The sequence below is a fragment of the Panthera uncia genome, chromosome F1 (assembly GCF_023721935.1).
Source record: "Panthera uncia isolate 11264 chromosome F1, Puncia_PCG_1.0, whole genome shotgun sequence".
NCBI lineage: Eukaryota > Metazoa > Chordata > Mammalia > Carnivora > Felidae > Panthera > Panthera uncia.
The window spans coordinates 7,341,118-7,360,410 of NC_064813.1; the positions used below are offsets into that span (position 1 = coordinate 7,341,118).

At 43.7% G+C, this 19,293-nt stretch overlaps 1 protein-coding gene and 1 long non-coding RNA gene across 2 annotated transcripts in view; one reads left to right on the plus strand and one right to left on the minus strand.

The window, feature by feature from the left end:
- The window catches only part of PLD5 (phospholipase D family member 5), a 381,286-nt gene that overhangs the window by 269,482 nt on the left and 92,511 nt on the right, over window positions 1–19,293 (plus strand). The gene's annotated exons all lie outside the window — the stretch shown is intronic.
- On the minus strand, window positions 3,313–5,529 carry LOC125925100 (uncharacterized). Its single transcript, XR_007458703.1, has 2 exons — window positions 5,060–5,529; window positions 3,313–3,884 (listed from the first exon to the last, which is right to left on the minus strand). It is a non-coding gene; the product is annotated as an uncharacterized LOC125925100 (long non-coding RNA).

A 19,293-nucleotide genomic window follows, 5' to 3' on the forward strand; every position in this document is an offset into this window, starting at 1 on the left:
AAAGTAGGCTGACCTTTTAATGTTCATCCCTTGCTGTGTACTCATTTGGAAATGGATCCTCACTGTGAAATGGCAAGTCTTCCCCACAAAACATGGTAAATGCAGATGAAGGATGGGTGGCACGTTATTTCCTATTAGTCAAATGAAGACTTGAAACCATCTTGGGATCTCTGCTTGCTTACACGTTGTGAAGTGATAGTTTCCCTTCATGTATGGAGAAGACCAGACTTGCCCATGAGTCAGAGGACAACATGGGACAATACCAGGACCCAGCTCTGTTTCACAACTAGTCAAGCACCTTTGCTAAGGAGCAATCAACTCTTTGCCATTCACTTAAATGTCCTTCTCAGTAGGAACTGGAGAATTGCAACCTCTCTATTATGCTGTTGTGTGAGCTGGGCCTCCAGATCTGTCCCTCCGACCCTGTCCTGTCGCATAGCTGGTTTGTTCTCAGCTCATAAGCCAGGTAATGAAAGGGAGAATAAACAGAGTGGACTCCTGAGATTTCTCTCCTTCAAAGAGACCAGCTCAGATATACCAGCAGAGTTTACTTTTAAAAACCTAAATGGATATCATGGTGCATCTTCAGTATGGAGTAAGTGAAATAACAGGTTAAAAAATAAACTTATTTTTTGATCCATCATAAATTCACAGAAAGGAGGACTATGAAAAGGTGCTCAGCACTCTGTTAAATAACAAAACTTCAACTGAGTAAATTCAGGGATCAAATTGGCTTTATTCAACCGTTCACGAATTAGTAAACAGGAGCTCTGCGGGCTGTAGAAAGGGAAAAGTTTTTAAAGGAAGAAAGGGAGGGGGGAAGGTAATTATTAGCAAAGAATGAATTATTTCAAGCAAAGTCACCTCGCTAAGGGTAACAGGAGAGATCTCTCTGGTGGATTATTTCACTAGTGCGGACCAGGTAATTCCATATTAGCTGGTTAAATGTTACATTCCAGAGTGGTTGAAACTGCAGTTAAATTAGATATTAAATCTTGGTTTGCAGATATGGGATTTAACATAAGTCACTCCATTTTGGGTTTCCTTTTTAACAATTCCAAACATCTCCATGAAGAGAGGGCACATGAAGTGTCATATTCACCAGCTGTCCATGGAAACAGTCCTTGGAGAGCACCCTTGAGTAGGCTGGAGAAAAGGCTGGAATGAAATGTATACATTGATGGCAAATGTTTAAGCCATCAGTGTTTTCAGGGCACATGCTTTGGCAGAAATCTGCATTGTTATGCTGGTTGTAAATTTAATAACAGGTTAAACTCCACCGAGGCCAGGGAATTGGGAGGAGGTGAGTGGAAGAAATCTTTGTTAATTTTTACGAAAGGCTAGTATGTATGTGCTAGGCACTGTGCTAATAGCTTCAGACCTGATTCTTCAGTTCTCATAGCAACTTAAGGGTGGCTATTATGGCCATCTTCCAAATGAAGATAATATTGGAAAATAAAAACAGAACAGATGCTATTCTGTGACTCTTCTCTCCTGTAAAATAGTAAAACACTTTCTAACCTGTGTAGGAATCAGGCATTTGGAGATGGCTCTCCTATTCTTTAGATTTATGGTCAAGTCGGTAGAGTCCATCTGGGACTGAGGTGGAAATCGATGCAAAGTTGTCATTTTCTGCTAAACCAAACTCTTAAAAACTAAAATAAATCTCATTCCTCCTTTAACAGTCTTTCTCATTTTCCTCTCAGAAGAGACTATACTCTTGGATGAGGTTGGAGACGAGATGTAGCTGGGGAGGGGACAGGGTTTAAAACTCTTCTTCAAGAACAGTTAGCATCCCATCAGCTTCCCTGCATCTATGTCACCTGCTAAGAGGGTTCTCTTTCAACACCCACCTCCTTTCCTCTGCCTCTCTGCGCTTCCACAAAAGTGCTGTTTCCTACCTTGTCCACCCCTCCCCATAGCACTCAGTATTTGGGATCCCATTATTACGCTTAATCATCTATCTTAAGTTAGGTTTCCTTTCAACTGTGCTTGGCTGCGTGGGATTTTTCTTGGTCTGCCTCAGTGTGGCATAAAACACTGCTCAGCAGGACCCGTACGTGAGAGCAGATTTTCCTTTGAACAAAGTTGTGTGTGAGGCTAACAATTACATGAAGAATTAGAATGCATTTTCCAAGCGTCAAATTCAACCTCTTTCATCAGCTTTATATTTTGTGAAGTTTTCTAGTGCAATCAGATTATTGTTACTAATTATTACCTTCAATGTATGGCAAGTAGGAGAAATAATAATACTAAAAATCAAAGCTTCATTGTATTGAGGGCTTTCTCTGTACTAAGCCTTCTTTAAGGATTGAAAAAGTACGAATTTACTTAATTCTCACGATCACCCTTTATTGTAAATAATACCATCATGGCTTTATTTTAGAAAGGCAGAAAGTGAGGCGCAATTAAGTGACTTACCCAAGGTCACCTTCCAGGAGGTAGTAAGGCTAGAATTCATATCCAGGCAGTCTTTCTCCAAACTCCTCACTCTTCTTTCACTGCTAATAATTTTAAACTTTTTTTTTAAGTTTATTTATTTATTTTTGAGAGAGAGAGAACACAAGCTGGGGAGGAGCAGGGAGAGGGGGAGACACAGAACCCAAAGCAGGCTCCAGGCTCTGAGCTGTCAGCACAGAGCCCGACGTGGGGCTTGAATCATGAACCGTGAGATTGTGACTTGAGCCAAAGTCAGATGCTTAACCCACTGTGCCATTAAAGCACCCCTCACTGCTAATAATTTTAAAAAATAAACTGCATGGAGCACCTGGGTGGCTCAGTTGGTTGAGCGTCCTACTTCAGCTCAGGTCATGATCTCAGTTGGTGAGTTGAAGCGCCACATCAGGGTCAATGTTGTCAGCGTGGAGCCTGCTTCGGATCCTCTATTTCCTTCTCTCTCTGCTCCTCCCCCGCTCGTGTTCTCTCTGTCTCTCTCAAAAATAAATAAACCTGGGGCACCTGGGTGGCGCAGTCGGTTAAGCGTCCGACTTCAGCCAGGTCACGATCTCGCGGTCCGTGAGTTCGAGCCCCGCGTCAGGCTCTGGGCTGATGGCTCGGAGCCTGGAGCCTGTTTCCGATTCTGTGTCTCCCTCTCTCTCTGCCCCTCCCCCGTTCATGCTCTGTCTCTCTCTCTCTCAAAAATAAATAAAAAACGTTGAAAATAAATAAATAAATAAATAAAACTTTTTTTTTTAATTTTAAGAAATAAAAAATAAATTATATTTATGAAAATTCATTCTCTTCCATGATCTTGCTGTTTCCTAGCTATAGATTTCTTCTCACTAGCTCTTTTAAGAAAAGGTAACAATACTGTTCATCAAGAAACCCTTTACTCATTCACTTCTTTCTGATTGCACACCCACGATGATATGATGGCCACAGGTTGGCACCTGCTGTTGCTTGGTACTGAGTTCTGCAGACTCTCTTAGCCTCTGGGTTGAATTTCAAAGACTAGGGAGTCAATATGTGTGCTTCTGTATTCCTCTCCCCCATGGTTCAGGGTGCTCCCCCGGAATCCACGGCCACCAGGGAATCCTGTGGGAGGAAAGGGATAGCACCACAGGCTTTTCCACAAAGGGGTCTGGGTTTGTGAGTCTTGGGAGTGCTTAAAAACACCATGGAGGAAACAAAAAATACAACACTAACAAAACAAACAAAAGATTAACGGGTGTGTGAAGTAGAAAGAAAAGGGCACAGCAATCTTTAAACCAAGGGGCTCTGGAAGGTGTGATGCTGAAGTACAAGAAGCAGGAAGGAAAACATGAAAATCACATTTTTAGAAATAGTTACATTTATAATTTTTGAACATACCCTCCTGAATGAATAGTAGACGGGAGTTCAAAGCAGATTTCCATAGGTTCATTGGTCACGAGAATCTGGCAACTCTGAAAAGGGGAGATTTTTATTTTTATTTTTTTTTTCAATATATGAAATTTATTGTCAAATTGGTTTCCATACAACACCCAGTGCTCATCCCAAAAGGTGCCCTCCTCAATACCCATCACCCACCCTCACTTGGTCTGTGCCACCACCCACCCCCCATCAACCCTCAGTTTGTTCTCAGTTTTTAACAGTCTCTTATGCTTTGGCTCTAAAAAGGGAGATTTTTAAATAATGTTTTATTTTTTATTGTTCTTAAAGTTTATTTTTATTTATTTTGAGAGAGATAGAAAGTGAGCTGGGGAGGGGCAGAGAGAGAGGGAGACAGAATCCCAAGCAGGCTCCGCACTGTCAGAGCAGAGCCAGATGTGGGGCTCAAACTCATGAACCGTGAGTTCAGGACCTGAGGTGAAGTCAAGAGTTGGTTGCTTAACCAACTGAGCCACCCAGCTTTCCCTAAATAATATTTTAAAATGCATTTTGAGCAAACAGGAATAGGCCTGTTTAAACTCTGTTAACATGTATTTTAACCTTAATCCACCTTTGTTCTGAAAAGACCTAAAAAGGAGTACATTGAAACAGGCCGGTTCTCATGGGGCACAGGAGCCCGGTGACCTTGCTGGTGAGGAGACCATCAGTGACCCGCACCTGGGTGGTGGCACAGCAGTTCAGCCCACCCACACACATCCCGTGGCTCCAGTGGGAGACGGGACCCGACAGCCCAGGCTCTGCCTGGAATCTAGAATCACTAAGGCTGTTTATCTTGGAACTGGAAATTAGCTCAGAGAATAATCAGTCTAGTGTTTCCCAAGGTGTGTCTTAGGAAATGCCGTTCACTGTGAAGGGGACTCTACTCCCTGAGAGTGAGAAGCTATGGGTTTCATTTAAATAGGTTTCTTTTACCGTGGGACTCCTCAGAGCCATTAATATGCTAATGTGCTCTGAGAATCTCTAAGAGGGTAGGAGAGGATGAACCTTCATTAAACCCTTTTGGCCATGAACTGCTTTCCACAGTTAATTTGGTGGATCACATATTCCTTGAAGCCTCTGTGTTTCCACAAATGCTGCTCTAAACCAGTATAATAAGTTTAAAAAATAAATTGCATGAGATGCAATTTACAGATGAGAACACTGAGGTGAAGGGCTGGAGGGTTGGGGTGGGTAGATGTTAGTCACTTACCCGCGACCCCTTCATCCCTTGTGTCAGGATTTAGGACTTAAGGACTCTCAGGCCTTTTCACTACACGTGCTACCTTATGAAAAATATGTGATTCCAAATCTGGTAATTGTAGGGTTCTGTATCCTTAGCAACAGAACAACTGAACAATGAGAAGGATTGCAGGGATTACAGTGGTAGAGGTAATCAATGTGGCTATTGCACATTTACTCTATTCAGGAAACTGCCCTAATCACGGCAGAGGGTTTGGAAAAAAATGACAGAAACCTGCAAAAACTTTAGAATCCAGTTTGAAAAACAAAATATGTGAGCATTCTTCAAGGGAGCATGACTACCCAGGATATTTGCCAAGGGGGCCAAACAGCATAATTTGTGGGACCCAGTATGAGATGAAAATGTGGGACCTCTTGCTAAAAAAATTATCAAGAACTTCAAGATGGTGACAGTAGAGCTGTTACCCCAAGCTCAGGGTCAAGGTCAGGGTCCTCTGTGTTCCACAGCCCGAGGCCATGAACCCTGGTGCTCGATGAGTAGGATTGTCAATGAGTACTTTGGGGACTTGGGAAGAGGAATATCCCTGCAGACTAAACAGTAAAGGCCACAGTGAGATGTTGGATGTTGAGCTGACCCTTAAGGGATTTGTGAGCTGAGGAAAGAAAGGGATTCTGGGCAAATACACAGCACTGGGAACGAGTGTGGTGTTAGAAGATCTGTGAGCAATTTCTTGCCAGCCCAGAATGTTCTAGTTGGAGAGCCCTTGTACCCAAGGCTAGGAAAGACACAGATAAACTCAGGAAGGCCTGAGATTGCCCTGCACAGGGTGTGTGTGAATTGAGTCCTGCAGGCTACAGGGGCCACTGAGGATCGTGATTGAGGCCGGGACCTGGCAGGACTGGAACAGACCTTGACAAAGGGCATGGGTGGAGGGGTGACGAGAGTGGGGAGACAGGGAGCCTATGGCCAAAATTAAAGAGAGAAGTGACAGGGTTGGGTAATGATGGTGGGAAGGCAGATTGTGTCAACTTGATGCCCAGTTGTTTCTTCAAACAGTCTAGATGTTGCTGTGAAGGTTGTTTTGAGGTGTGATTAACATTTAAATCAGTAGACTTGAGTAAAGTGGATTATTCTTCATACTAAGGGTGGGCCTCACCGAACCAGTTGCAGCTCTCAAGAGCAAAGACTGAAGTTTCCAGAAGAAATTTGGTCCCAAGACTGCAACATAGACACCCTGCCTGAGTCCCTACCCTGCTAGCTTGCCTTGTGGATTTCAGACTTGTGAGCTCCTACAATCGCAAGCCAAGCCAATTCCTTAAAATTCTATGTATCTCTATCTCTCTATCTCTATCTCTCTCTCTATCTCTGTCTCTGTCTCTATCAATCTCTATCTCTATCTCTATCTATCTCTATCTCTCTCTATCTCTATCTCTCTATCTCTATCTACCTATCTATGTACATATAGATATAAGATCTCCTGTTGGTTATATGTATATCTCCTGACAGTTCTCTTTCTCTGGAGCGCTCTGACTGGTACACACAGGGACTATGGGAGCTTCACTCTGACTGGTACACACAGGGACTATGGGAGCTACAAGGAAATGGAATGGACAGACCTGGCAAAAAGCTGCATCATAATGACTGATGGGCCATAAGGAATGAGCCAGAAGGAACAGTGGGCTTATTTCCAGCCCCTGGAAGTGGGCCCACTAGAGAAGGACCAAACTGTCAACAGAAATGGGGAATGTCAGGAGAAAGGGGCAGTTTTCATGTCCACTGGACATTTGGACAAACAGAAAAGGGACTGGCTGGTATCTGTTGCTTTTTGCCTAATATCTTGAGCACCTGAATAATGATGGTTCTTTACTGCCCCCAGACTACTGGTTTCATCTGTAGCTGCTAGTTCCTGACAGTGACCGTTTGGTGAGATATTGAGCAGAGTCCCACTCCCTCTGCTCACCAGGCCGGGTCACTCTTGGCAAGCCTCCATCAGGTTGAGGTTGTGCCTGACATTAGCAATGAGAAAGAGAACTAAGGTTTAACACACCTTTGGTTCTGGCACCTGTCCCCTTTTCTTTCAGTTAAAAGGACAGAGGGAAGAGGCAGAGTTTGAACACCCAGGGGGTGAACCAGTGGGCAAGAGGAGGCCTCTGTCCCGTGGCGCATCTTGCCAACCCTAGTCAGTGCTGGCACTGCGCCTTCCTTTTCCCCAGAATTTATGAGTTTCTACAGACATGCTTAGCTCCTAGTGGAACACTGGTAATGCGGGTAACCAGATGTCAGAAGCAAAATAAAAACGAACCAAAGCAAAAGGAAACTCAACCAGAAAAGCAACAGAATAATTAATATTCCTTGGGCAACACGCAGTAAAGGCAAACAAAGGATTAATTCCCGAGGTGTTGATTTAGAAGATTATCTGGGCTGCTCAGAAAGGTCAGGTTTGGGTACAGATGCATTCTGAAGCAAATGGGGCAGGGTGGGAGGTAGGCAGGTTCCTTACAGAGGAAACAGATTAGTAGGCCACACCTTCATTAACAAAGTCACGCTTATTTTCTACAATATTTACAGGAACAATTTGGCAGAAGGTATTGTTCAAAAGAGGCGTAAGTAGGAAATCTCTTTCCTAGTCTCCCTTGGGAGGCATTCTTACAAAGCCAGTTTATTGTCTCTTATAAAAATAGTCTCAATTTGTGCAATTAGGTGAAGAAATAAGAGCATCACTTTACCCTCTCCTGTCTGCCTTTGCTAAGATGGGCCTTAGTAAGTCCTTCCAAGTGGAAATTCTTTATTTCCAAAAATTTCCCTCACATGTCCCTCCAGCTCCTACTCCCTGAATAAATATGTTCTGAATGGCATGATAATCTGAGATCTCTATCATGGCTCCTTATGTGATGTGTCTCAGGTCTTTATCCTGGCCACTTTTTATCTATATATAATCCCATTTGGCTAAAGTCCCTCTTAGAATATGATGGCAGGGTGCCTGGGTGGCTCAGTCGGTTAAGCATCTGACTCTTGATTTCAGCTGGGGTCGTGATCTCACAGTTGTGAGATGAAGCCCGCATCAGGCTCTGCACTGACAGCACAGAGCCTGCTTGGGATTCTCTCCCTCCCTCTCTGCCCTTCCTCCACTCACCCTCTCAAAATAAATAAACATTTATAAAAAAATAAATAAAATAGGATGGCCAGAATTCAGTATAGTACTTCAAAAGTATCCCCGGGGGCGCCTGGGTGGCTCAGTCGGTTAGGCGGCCGACTTCGGCTCAGGTCATGATCTCGCAGTCCGTGAGTTCGAGCCCTGCATCAGGCTCTGTGCTGACAGCTCAGAGCCTGGAGCCTGTTTCAGATTCTGTGTCTCCCTCTCTCTGACCCTCCCCTGTTCATGCTCTGTCTCTCCCTGTCTCAAAAATAAATAAAACGTTAAAAAAAAAAATTAAAAAAAAAAAAAGTAGCCTCCCCATGTGGACTTTGGTTTATAGCTGTAGGAGCACTTTTCTTCTGCAAGGAGGCTAAATCTAGATTCACTCTTTGTAGGCCTTGTTATTTTTTGTTGGTTGTTATAAGTTCCTTGCTCAGCACTATAGTGTAGGGGTTGGAATCAGATAAGATTGACATCAAATTTCCTTTCTACCTTTTACAATTACATGATGCTGATCAGGTTTTTTTTATTGTTTTTTGTTTTTTCCCCTGAGCTTTGATTTCTGTATCTCTACAATTAAAGTAATACTACCAACCTCATACAGTTGCTAGGAATGGAATGAGATATTCTAACACACCCAACACTGAACCTGCAGCAGGTTACTGCTCAATACATGGCAGCCTTGGAGCTGATGACAAAGAAACCTTTTTCCTTCCTTGATAAGTTACCTAGGTCAAGGTCAAGAGAAAGTCAGAGGCGCTAGTGTTTATTTATGATCTTTGGCAAAGATTTCATAAATCTCCAAAGCATGTGGCCTCCTTAACAGCACAGAGACGTGGGCAATGACACCCCAGGGGCATGGATGAGGGGCTTTTTATTCTATATCCTGTGCTGCCCAACGTTATCACCAGCAGTAAAATGCATACAAGGCAACTGGCCAGATTTACACTTAACAAATCTGGGAGACAGAACTAAAACCTTGGTTTTCAGACACAGACTTAAAGAGATTTTAGCTAGTTAATCAGATCAGTGCTCATAATGAGAGGAAATTGAACAGGGGTGTGAAGATAAATGAAAGCCACCCAAGTGAAAATAAGCAGAAGCTGTTTATTAAGAGTGTGCTACAGCTGGGGAGTCAGCCACTACCACAGGGCTTCGGCAGGGACTTAAAGGCAGGCAGAGGGGAGGCTTTGTGGCAGGAAGAGGAAAGGCTTCAGGTGCATGCGCTTGGAGGGAGTGATAGGAAGGGCGGACTAGAAGGGGGTTTATCGTGCGATTGATTGGTTAGGGAGACATATGTGGCTTCCTCCGGTTTGATCCTAATTTGAAAGCAGGAAAAATGAGGACGATTGGAGAATTTTTAATCAAGTCCTGGTCATTTTGGAGGAAATTGCTACAGGAGTTATTGTTTGGTTTTCTGGGCTGGTTACTGCAGGTTGTGAGAGATCTGTTTTTTATATATATGGTTTGACCAATGTCTGTTTGTATGTTCAGTCTCTGAGGGCTAAACAAAGCCCTCCTGTTAATTCCTCCTTTTCACCATCTGCCTCCCCACAGATGGTTTTTAGAATCCCAGATAGGTGTCGGGGAGCGGGTTCCAAGGACTGGAAGAGGGTCCCCTGACTGTGGGTTAATGCATGAAATCCCAGCACCTCTTCAGTGCCTGGCACATACTAGATGCTTAAAATTGTTTTATCCAGTGAATGCATGAATTACCAAACGAGAGCGTGTTCAGTAACCACGTGAGGCTTAAAGCCACTTCGCAGGAGAATTAGGAATCGAAGATGGAATTCCAGAAGAAAGGGCTTACGTCTATGTGAGCAAGAAGCTTCTAACACTGGAGCCTTCCAGCGATGGACAGGCCAACCCCGTGAGAGAGTTAGCTCCCTGTTGTGGGCAGGGGCTGCATGGTCACCTCCCTGGGGTTCGGTGGAGGGAATGTTGGAGACTGAAGGTGGTGCGGCGTTACGGGACCATGTGTTGAAGGGCAAGGAAGAGATGGCAAGAGCTGACTGGCTCTGGTTTCTTCATCACAGCTGACACGTGAGCTCAGTGAGTGTGAGCTAATATCATCATCGTTATCCTCAGCACTTCACACATGGTACCTCTGCATCCCCATCTGACTTCTGGTCCACAGTGTAGATGTGTGCCCCCCAGAGCCTGGCCTCACACTCACTCTGAATGTTGGGCCTGATGACAGAGCAGTGTCCTTCCCCAAAAGCTGGTGACGCCAATTTGGGAACATTTCTGACGTTGCCCTCGTGATGGTGAAATACACTATTCTGAAAATAAGTTATTGTATGCATAAAAATACCACTTTAAACCATGGAGTTTTGTTTTGTTTTTAATATTGAGGTAAATATCTTCACTAGAAAAGCTTGTTGAATACATACATACAAATTTTGTTTCCTTTAACAAAAGTTTATTGAAAACGTTTCACTGGATTCCTTTAAGGGCTTAGTCAGACCTAGGAAATGCATTGATTTTAACAACTCTATTTAAAAAGACTCATTTTGGGGCGCCTGGGTGGCGCAGTCGGTTAAGCGTCTGACTTCAGCCAGGTCACGATCTCGCGGTCCGTGAGTTCGAGCCCCGCGTCGGGCTCTGGGCTGATGGCCCGGAGCCTGGAGCCTGTTTCCGATTCTGTGTCTCCCTCTCTCTCTGCCCCTCCCCCGTTCATGCTCTGTCTCTCTCTGTCCCAAAAATAAATAAAAAATGTTGAAAAAAAAAATAAATAAAAATAAAAATAAAAAGACTCATTTAGGTAAATTTTATTTTCCCACTTTTTTTTTTTTTACTTCATGGCTTTCATATTTTAATTGGAAAAAATTGGAATGTATTATCTTGATACAATGACTTTTGAGAATACTACTCATACCCATAAATCATTCCACATACTTCAACTATTACAGCTCAAGCATCTTTTATTATAATTAGCTGTCACTTCAGTCCTTTATTGTTGAATTCACCAAAATATAACTGTCATAGTCTTAAAAACCTTTTCTGAAGTTTAATTCCCCCTAGAAATTGTGCGTGGAAAATTAGCTCCATTGTCTTGCAGCTCTTGTACCGTGGCCTTCTTACTCCCCACCCACCAACTGCTAAACTATGTTGTTATAGTCAGAGTAAAATGTACCATATTTGACCTTAAAAACAGCCTAAAAATACTCTTCTACTTATTTTTTTAACATTTATTTATCGTTGAGAGACAGAAAGAGACAGAGCATGAGCAGGGGAGGGGCAGAGAGAGAGGGAGACCCAGAATCTGAAGTAGGCTCCAGGCTCTGAGGTGTCAGTGCAGAGCCTGATGTGGGGCTTGAACCCACGAACTGTGAGATCATGACCTGAGCCGAAGTCGGACGCTTAACTGACTGAGACATCCAGGCGCCCCAATACTCTTCCACTTCTGAATTATTTGCCTGTGCTGCTGGATATGTTTATTCTCAAAATGGTGGTTCTGAATGTCATTCTCAGAGGCCTGTGGGAGAAACCATGCTTCATAGTAACACAAGATTAAGGTAAACCAAACACAAAGACACAAATGTTCATCAGTTCCTAGTTTTCGGTAAGAGCTTCAGGCTTCTTAAAAATTTCCCACAAACATTGATTTCTTTGCTCCTCACAGCTGCCCTGTGAGATACACAGGACTGCTTTAGAAATTTCATTTACAGATCAGGAAACTATCTCCAAGAGGCTAACTGAAAATATGTCCCGGAATTATTCCGTCAGTTAGCATCAGAGTTATGGCAACCCAAAGCTTCCGGTTTATGTAACACTCCTTTGCCTGTGCTACACTCTTTTTCTTACTCAATAATTGTCTGAGTCAGTGATCCAAACACATAGCAACATCCCACATTTACAGTAATATCCCAAAGATCTAGAAACTCAATATCTGAGAGCCTGCTCTAACTGGAATAAACCAAGAACCAAAGAATATACAAAAAGACCGCACCCAGCCTTTTCCTTACTAGAACACCCTGTAGGACTTATAGCAGATCTGTTTTTTCTTAGGTTCACCACAGGTTTAATGAGTACCCAAATTGTGGCCAATAAGAAGTCACAAATCAGAGGGGCGCTTGGGTGGCTTAGTCGGTTAAGCATCCGACTTCGGCTCAGGTCATGATCTCACGACTGGTGGGTTCGAGAGACATGTCGGGCTCCGTGCTGCCAGTTCAGACCACAGAGCTTGCTTCTGATTCGTGTGTGTATGTGTGTGTCTCTCTCTGTGCTCCCCTGCTCATGGTCTGTCTCTCTCTGTCTCTCAAAAATAAATAAGCATTAGCTTTGGGATGCAGCGAAGGCAGTCCTGAGAGGAAAAATAAATAAGCATTAAAAAAAATTTTTTTTAATAGTAAAAAAAAAAGAAGTCACAAATCAAAGAAGAACAATGACAGCTCAGACAAGTGACAGCTGTCCACAGGGCAGGAAGAAACACTGACCATTAAAAGCAACACATAGATTTGAAATTCCAGTATTCACGAAAGGGAAAACTCTGTCTACTCACTGCTTCCTATTCAAAACGCAAGAAACATGTTTAAACTTCTTAGCAGGGGCACCTGGGTGGCTCAGTTGGTTAAGCATCTGTCTTTGGCTCATGTCATGATCTCACGGTCTGTGAGTTTGAGACCCACATCCAGCTCTCTGCTGTCAGCACAGAGCCTGCTTCAGATCCTCTGTCCCCCTCTCTCTCTGCCTCTCTCCTGCTCATGTTCACTCTCTCTCTCTCTCTCTCTCTCTCTCTCTCTCAAAAATAAATAAATATAAAAAAAATTACAAAAACTTTTTAGAGAGCAGTCCATCAGAGTAGCTGAAGTCTTCGTCCCTGGAGCTGTCAGCCCCAGGCCATTTGGATCTCTAAAGCAGACCTGTCCAATAGAGATATACTGCAAGCCACTAATGAGAGCCACATATGTAATTTAAAATTTTCTACAAGCCACAGAAAAATGTAAAAGAAGAAAGTCAAATTGATGTTAATCGATGTCATATAATCTCAAATATCCTAAATATGGTTATTTCAACAAGTCATTAATATAAAGCATTTAATAATGAGATATTTTACCTTTTTCGGCATGACAGTGCATCTCAGGTCACCTAAGCCAAATGTCAAATGCTTCATAACCACATGTGACTACTGGCAATCTTGATGGCACAGGTCTCAAGCATCCCTTTCTCTTTAATTAGGAAGCCGACTCTGTTTTTTCTAAGTTAATCACAAGCGAGAAGAGCTAAGGTATTTACTCTGAAGAGCTGGTTTTGTATCAGGCAAACAAACCCACTTCAGTCGGAAGGCTGCTCCTGTGACACTGTAGCGTCCTCGAAAGTCAGATGGCAGAGGACGCCCCAGGCGCGTCAGGACTTTGAAGTTGCAAAAGCCTTTCACGCCATCAACACATGGCCCTGATGAGAACTGCTCATTTTGACTTTCACATTTATGGATTATGCTCTGCCTTCTTATAAAAGTGATTTTGATGTTGTTCTCAGAAGGCAAATGTTTATAATCTTTATCTGCCAAGAGCTTTCAGCAGACAACATCTACAAGTTGCTTTGCCTGCTGCACACTGGTGTCATTTGCCCGCTACATCGTTTCCGTTCATTCACTCAGCAGAGATTTCTGTAGGGTCTCCTTTGTGCTAGGCTGTCCCGAATGTTCTGGAGGTACAGAGATGTGGGAGCAGGGTCCCTTCCCTTAAGGAGCTCACATACACGAAGAAGAGAAACAAGTGAGTGCATATTTATAATACAGCTTGCTATGTGTGTGATCATCTCAGATTGGGGGAGGGGCCAGGAACGGTGAGCTGACCCCGAAGGGTACATGGAGGGGAGCCACATGAAGAAAGAGGAGAAAGGTTTTCCTTTGCGTGGAGGCGGGAGCAGACAGGCCTGGTTCATAGAAGAGGCGGTCGCCCACCTGGCTGTTACAATGATGCCTTGAGTGGAGGGAGGAAGGGGTGTCTTGGGGCCTCGGGTGTCATGCAGAGAAGTGTGGACTCAGTCTAAAGTTTTTTGAGAAAGCTTCAGGAAGTGGACAGGAAGCATGGAGACTGGAGGAAAGGGCACCCCTGTGGCGGATGCTGCGGATGTGGGGCAGGGAGGGCCCCGGGGAAAGTGCAGTCCTGAACCAAGTCCCTGGCAACAAGGAGAAGCCAGAGGGGCCCCAGGCTGGCTCGCCACCAGTCTCCACTGTGGGCTCTTGTTGTCACGGTCCCCCAAAGAAGGCTGAGGTTGGGTCAGGGACTCATGAGTCAGATCCGCGCATGTGTTCTGTAAACAAAGAAAGCCCCCTCACATTATGTGCACACAAGTGAGTATGGGTGCACACATACACAGAAAGGGCCACGCAGCAAACTGTTCACAGCGATGGCTCTGGAGAGAGAGCAGAAACAGAGGAAGAAGGGCCTTTGCTTACTCTCTGGAGACATCCACACTGCTTCAAACTATTCCTTTGTAAGTGTTTAGTAAATATATATATTTAAATTGAGTGATATTTTAATATGATTCTTTTTAAAAAAAATTTTTAGTATTTATTTTGAGAGAGAGAGAGACAGAGCATGAGCAGGGGAGGCGCAGAGAGAGAGAGGAAGGCCCAGAATCCGAAGCAGACTCCAGGATCTGAGCTGTGAGTACAGAGACCTATGTGGGGCTTGAACTCACAAGCCGTGAGATCATGACCTGAGCCGAAGTCAGATGCTCAACTGACTGACCTACCCAGGCGCCCCTAAATTGAGTGATACTTTAAAATATATTTAATTTGAATTCAATATAGTAATTGCATATGATTCAATAAGTACTTACTGTATGTGTGTATGTAGTGTGTATATGTATGTATATATGTGTGTGCACGTATGTAGAGAGAGGATATGGATTATAGTTCTATCATGGTGTGATGCAGGGCACGTAGAACTATAATTACCCTGGCCCTGCGCCTAGGGTCCATCATTAAAGCCTTTTGTTGCTTCCAGTTATAAGATGAATAAGTTCTGGGGCTCTAATGTGGAAACTATAATTAGCAATAGTGTATTGTACACTTGAAAGTTGCTAAGAGAATGGAACTTAGCAACAACAAAAGGTAAGTGTGTGAGGTGATGGATGTGTTAATTAACCTTATTATTGTAATCGGTTCACAATATATACAGATATCAAGCCATCACGTTGCACTCCTTAAGCTTACACAGTGTTACAGGTCAATTGTATTTCGGTAAATCTAGAACAAAGCTTTCCGATGTCCCAAGCTCCTGAATGGTAAGTGCCCCTGCAGTGCTGGTCTGGCCTGTCCCTGCACATGTGGTGAGACTGTCCACCTACCCAGCCTCTGTAAACCACTAACGATGGGTAAGGATGAGAGTCGGGAGTATCTTTGATGGCTCTGGCCATGTATAAACACAGACAGAACTGAGGCACCTGGGGGGCTCAGTCCATTAAGCATCTGACTCTCGGTTTTAGCTCAGCTCATGATCTCACAGTTCGTGAGATCAGGCCCCATGTCGGGCTCTGTGCTGATGGCGAGGAACTTGCTTGGGATTCTCTCTCTCTCCCTCTATCTCTACCCCTCCCCACTGTCTTTCTCTCTCTCTCTCAAAATAAAGTTAAAAATAATTTTTTAAAAAAGCACAGACACAATTTTTTTCAGATTTGTTCACTAGTGAAATTTCAAAGATTGTGTTTGTCTCCTAGCTCTTATTTTTTTTTTAATGCACAGGACAAATTAATGTGAATTCACTCACTTCTGTTTAGGTAACAATTTTGCCTGTGCCAACTGTAGCCTCAAAACAAACAGGTAACAACAACAAAAATAGCTCAGACAGCTTTAATATTCTTTAATATTATGAATAATGTATTTTATAATTATAATTCTATAATATTGCCTATAATTATAATTCTATATTATCCTCTGCCTCAGTGCCCCTCTGGTTCTCACTTAACTCATCGCCTTCACATAACACAAATTCCCATTCACCCTCCTCTCTCTTGGCCCCTGGACTCATTCACTTGGGTCTCAACCCATTTTTGAGTCACATGTGTTAACTCTGGCCTTTGAATTCTTATTTATCCATTTCTGAACTTAGACTCTGAGCAAAGCATAGGAGTCTTAACAAGATGATTAGGCTTTTTCCCTTTATTTCGTATTCAGTGATCTTCTCAGGAGGCACTTTTCTTGGGGAGGAAGAAGGCAGATTTCTTGTGAGTCTGGGTAGAGGTCCCCAGACAGAGGCCTTGTGAAACGCAGAGGCACACTGTGCATGGAAGGGGCCAGGAAGCTAGTTCTGGCTGCCTCTTCAGCTTTGAAATGCCTGCCAGACAATCTGAGAGATTGCATCTAAAACAGATGGAAAACACCATATTTAAGGCAGCCGTAATGTTTTTATTTTCAAGTTATTTTTAGTTGGCATTGTCAGTTTCTTGGCATTTACACCCAGAACCAAGAATAAAGAGACAGAAGTTGCTGAAGAGAAGACATGCCTCAGCCGCTGAAACATAAGCAGCACAGGAGAAGAGGCTGAGAAAGTGGTGAGAAGGGCTTTGGGACATTTTCCGAGAGAAAGCAGTTCATTTTGTGGATCTCTACTTTCTTTGCCTTCTTCTACCAGAAATCCCACAGAGAACTCCCAGAACTGGTGAAGGGAAAGACGGTGTAACTCCTGACATCGATCTCAGGCAGGTTCCTCACCAGTGACCAGCTGGGAGGCTCACTCCTGCCTGAGCCGAATGTATTGATGAATTTCTCTTTTTCTTAGAAAGTCTTCCTAAATTTGGCCCCCTTCCCAAACCTGCCATCCATCATTCCACATTCTAGAACAAACATTCTAATAGGCCCTCGGAAAACTTCGGTAGACACTGAAAACCTCGTGATTACTGGGTACCCATTCCATCAGAGAACAGAAATGTGAGAACCCTGACCCTTGGGCTCAGGCATTGCCAGGGGGTCTGGGACACGAGGCAGGCCCCCTCTGTGGGTGCCATATCTAGATTGCCCGTGGAGGACGGTGGGCTTGTGTCCTTAAGGCCAGAACTCACTGAAGATGTTCAAAAGTTTTATTTTGCCTTTGTTTTTTTTCTAAGTACTTCCACAGCTTGTTTGTGTCTCAGAAGATAAAATGTAGATGAAATGCTTTTACAGCAAATACCCTGACAATGAAGACTTTTGAAGGATAACCAGCCCTGTTGGTTGTCTGTACTTAGTTTATGAAACAGTTTCTTACACATTAATTTATCTCATCCTCCCACAGCTGGGGAAGGAGACAGGGGCCTGTGTTACTGTCCTGGAGTCCTAGGTGTGGGACTGAGGTCCAGAAACTCTAAGTGATCAGCCCATGGACACAGTTCTGGGAAGTGTGTACCTGGAGGCTGGTGTTCTGCTCTTCTGTGTTTCTTCCAAAAGGACCCTGGTGTTCCTCACCCAGGCGACACCTTGATGAATGGCCATGGAAAAATGATTTATTGTTCCAATTATCTAACATTGTCTACAGTGAATGAACAATGAAGTAAATGCTTCCTTTGGTCCCAATCACAGAAGCAGGAGATATGTAGTGGCCCTGGCTGTGGGGTGCCATCCACAAGGTGGGCGTCTCTGTGGGGAGAGTGTCCTCCTTCATGGAATTTTTTCTCACTTGCCAGCAGTGAGGGACTCAGACAAAAGAGCTTCTCAAATTTTCAGACTCTTCCAGAGCAATGTGATATTCTATGAGACCTTCCCAAACGGAGAAGAGTGAACAATTATTTCTGCTTTTCTCTCCATTACCTTAATTGATTCATTCACTCACTCATTTTATCTAGACCATCCCAGACACTGGAGATGAAAATAGACCAAGGAAAAAAAAATAGCCTTGCCTTCAGCGAGCTTACAGTCTGATGGGAGAGTCAGTCTACAGATCAAGTAAGCAAAGGAATAAAATCACAGTGGTGATGGATGCCAAGTACAACAACGAGGGAGTTGTGACAGTGATAATGGGAAGAAGGTATCAGGGGACAGAGAAATCCCAGAAAAATCAGTGACTGGCAGAAAGCCTGGAGAACTTTCTAGCTTGGCTTTTGGAAGACCGTGGACTAGAGCTGGCGAGACAGGTGGGAACTCGGGCACTCCCTCTTCTGGATTCTTTTACCTCCTAGAGATTCTGTGGTCTGTATCATCCCTGCTTTCAGTTTGAGGACTTCAGCATCTTCAATACTTCAGGCAACCCACTGAACTGCCTGCATTCCTAAGCCTAGTGTTTTGCTGCCCTCAGCCTCCCTCCCTTACCTGAAACACCTTTGCCATGCATCCCACCAACATAGTTATCTGCAGCGGGTGCTCAGTGATCGGTCCTGGGACTCCTCATTCCACACTGGTGTCTTCCTGCTTCCGGCTTCTCCCTGTTGCCATTAATACTGAACTCCACCGCAGACTCACATCCCTAAGTTAATCATACCCCCTTCCTCAGACACCCCCAGCCACTCTCCTCAGCCTGACAGTCAAAGCTCTCCTCAAGTTTCACTCCTGCCCCTCTCCTAACTGCACCTCCCATGAGCCCACGCACCAGCCACACAACAGCCACACAACGTGACTATTCCCTGGGCAAGATTTATGTTTCTCTTCTCTGTGTCTCTGCACATGCTCTTTCCTCTGCATGGAATGCTTTCCCCTCTCATGCTGCCTGGGGGCATTTCTATCTAGCATGTGCTCAGAGATGTAATGAGATATATACAGAGGTATAGGAGTTATATAAAGAGGTGAGATATATGCAGAGGTGTATTTATAGTGGCTAAAAAGGAAAGAAAAGGTATTGACCTATGAATGTGACAATAGAACACGGTAAAATAACTTAGCTCCATGCACTTAATGAAACACCATGAAGGTGTTAAATATTATGTCCTCAAGAAATATTTAAAAAAAAAACCACCAACTTTCAAAATGCTATATGCAGAAGGACATATATAGTATGTACATATGTATATAATGTGTGTACATATATATATGGTATATTAAAGGTGTATATATGAGTTATGAGCATGTTCAGCAGCAAATGACAACAAAAACTCACACTGGTTTAAGTAGATCTGAGCTTGGTGGTTTTACACAACAAAATGTGTACGTGTAAACAGTTCCGGGCAGACATGGTACCTCAGTGATGCC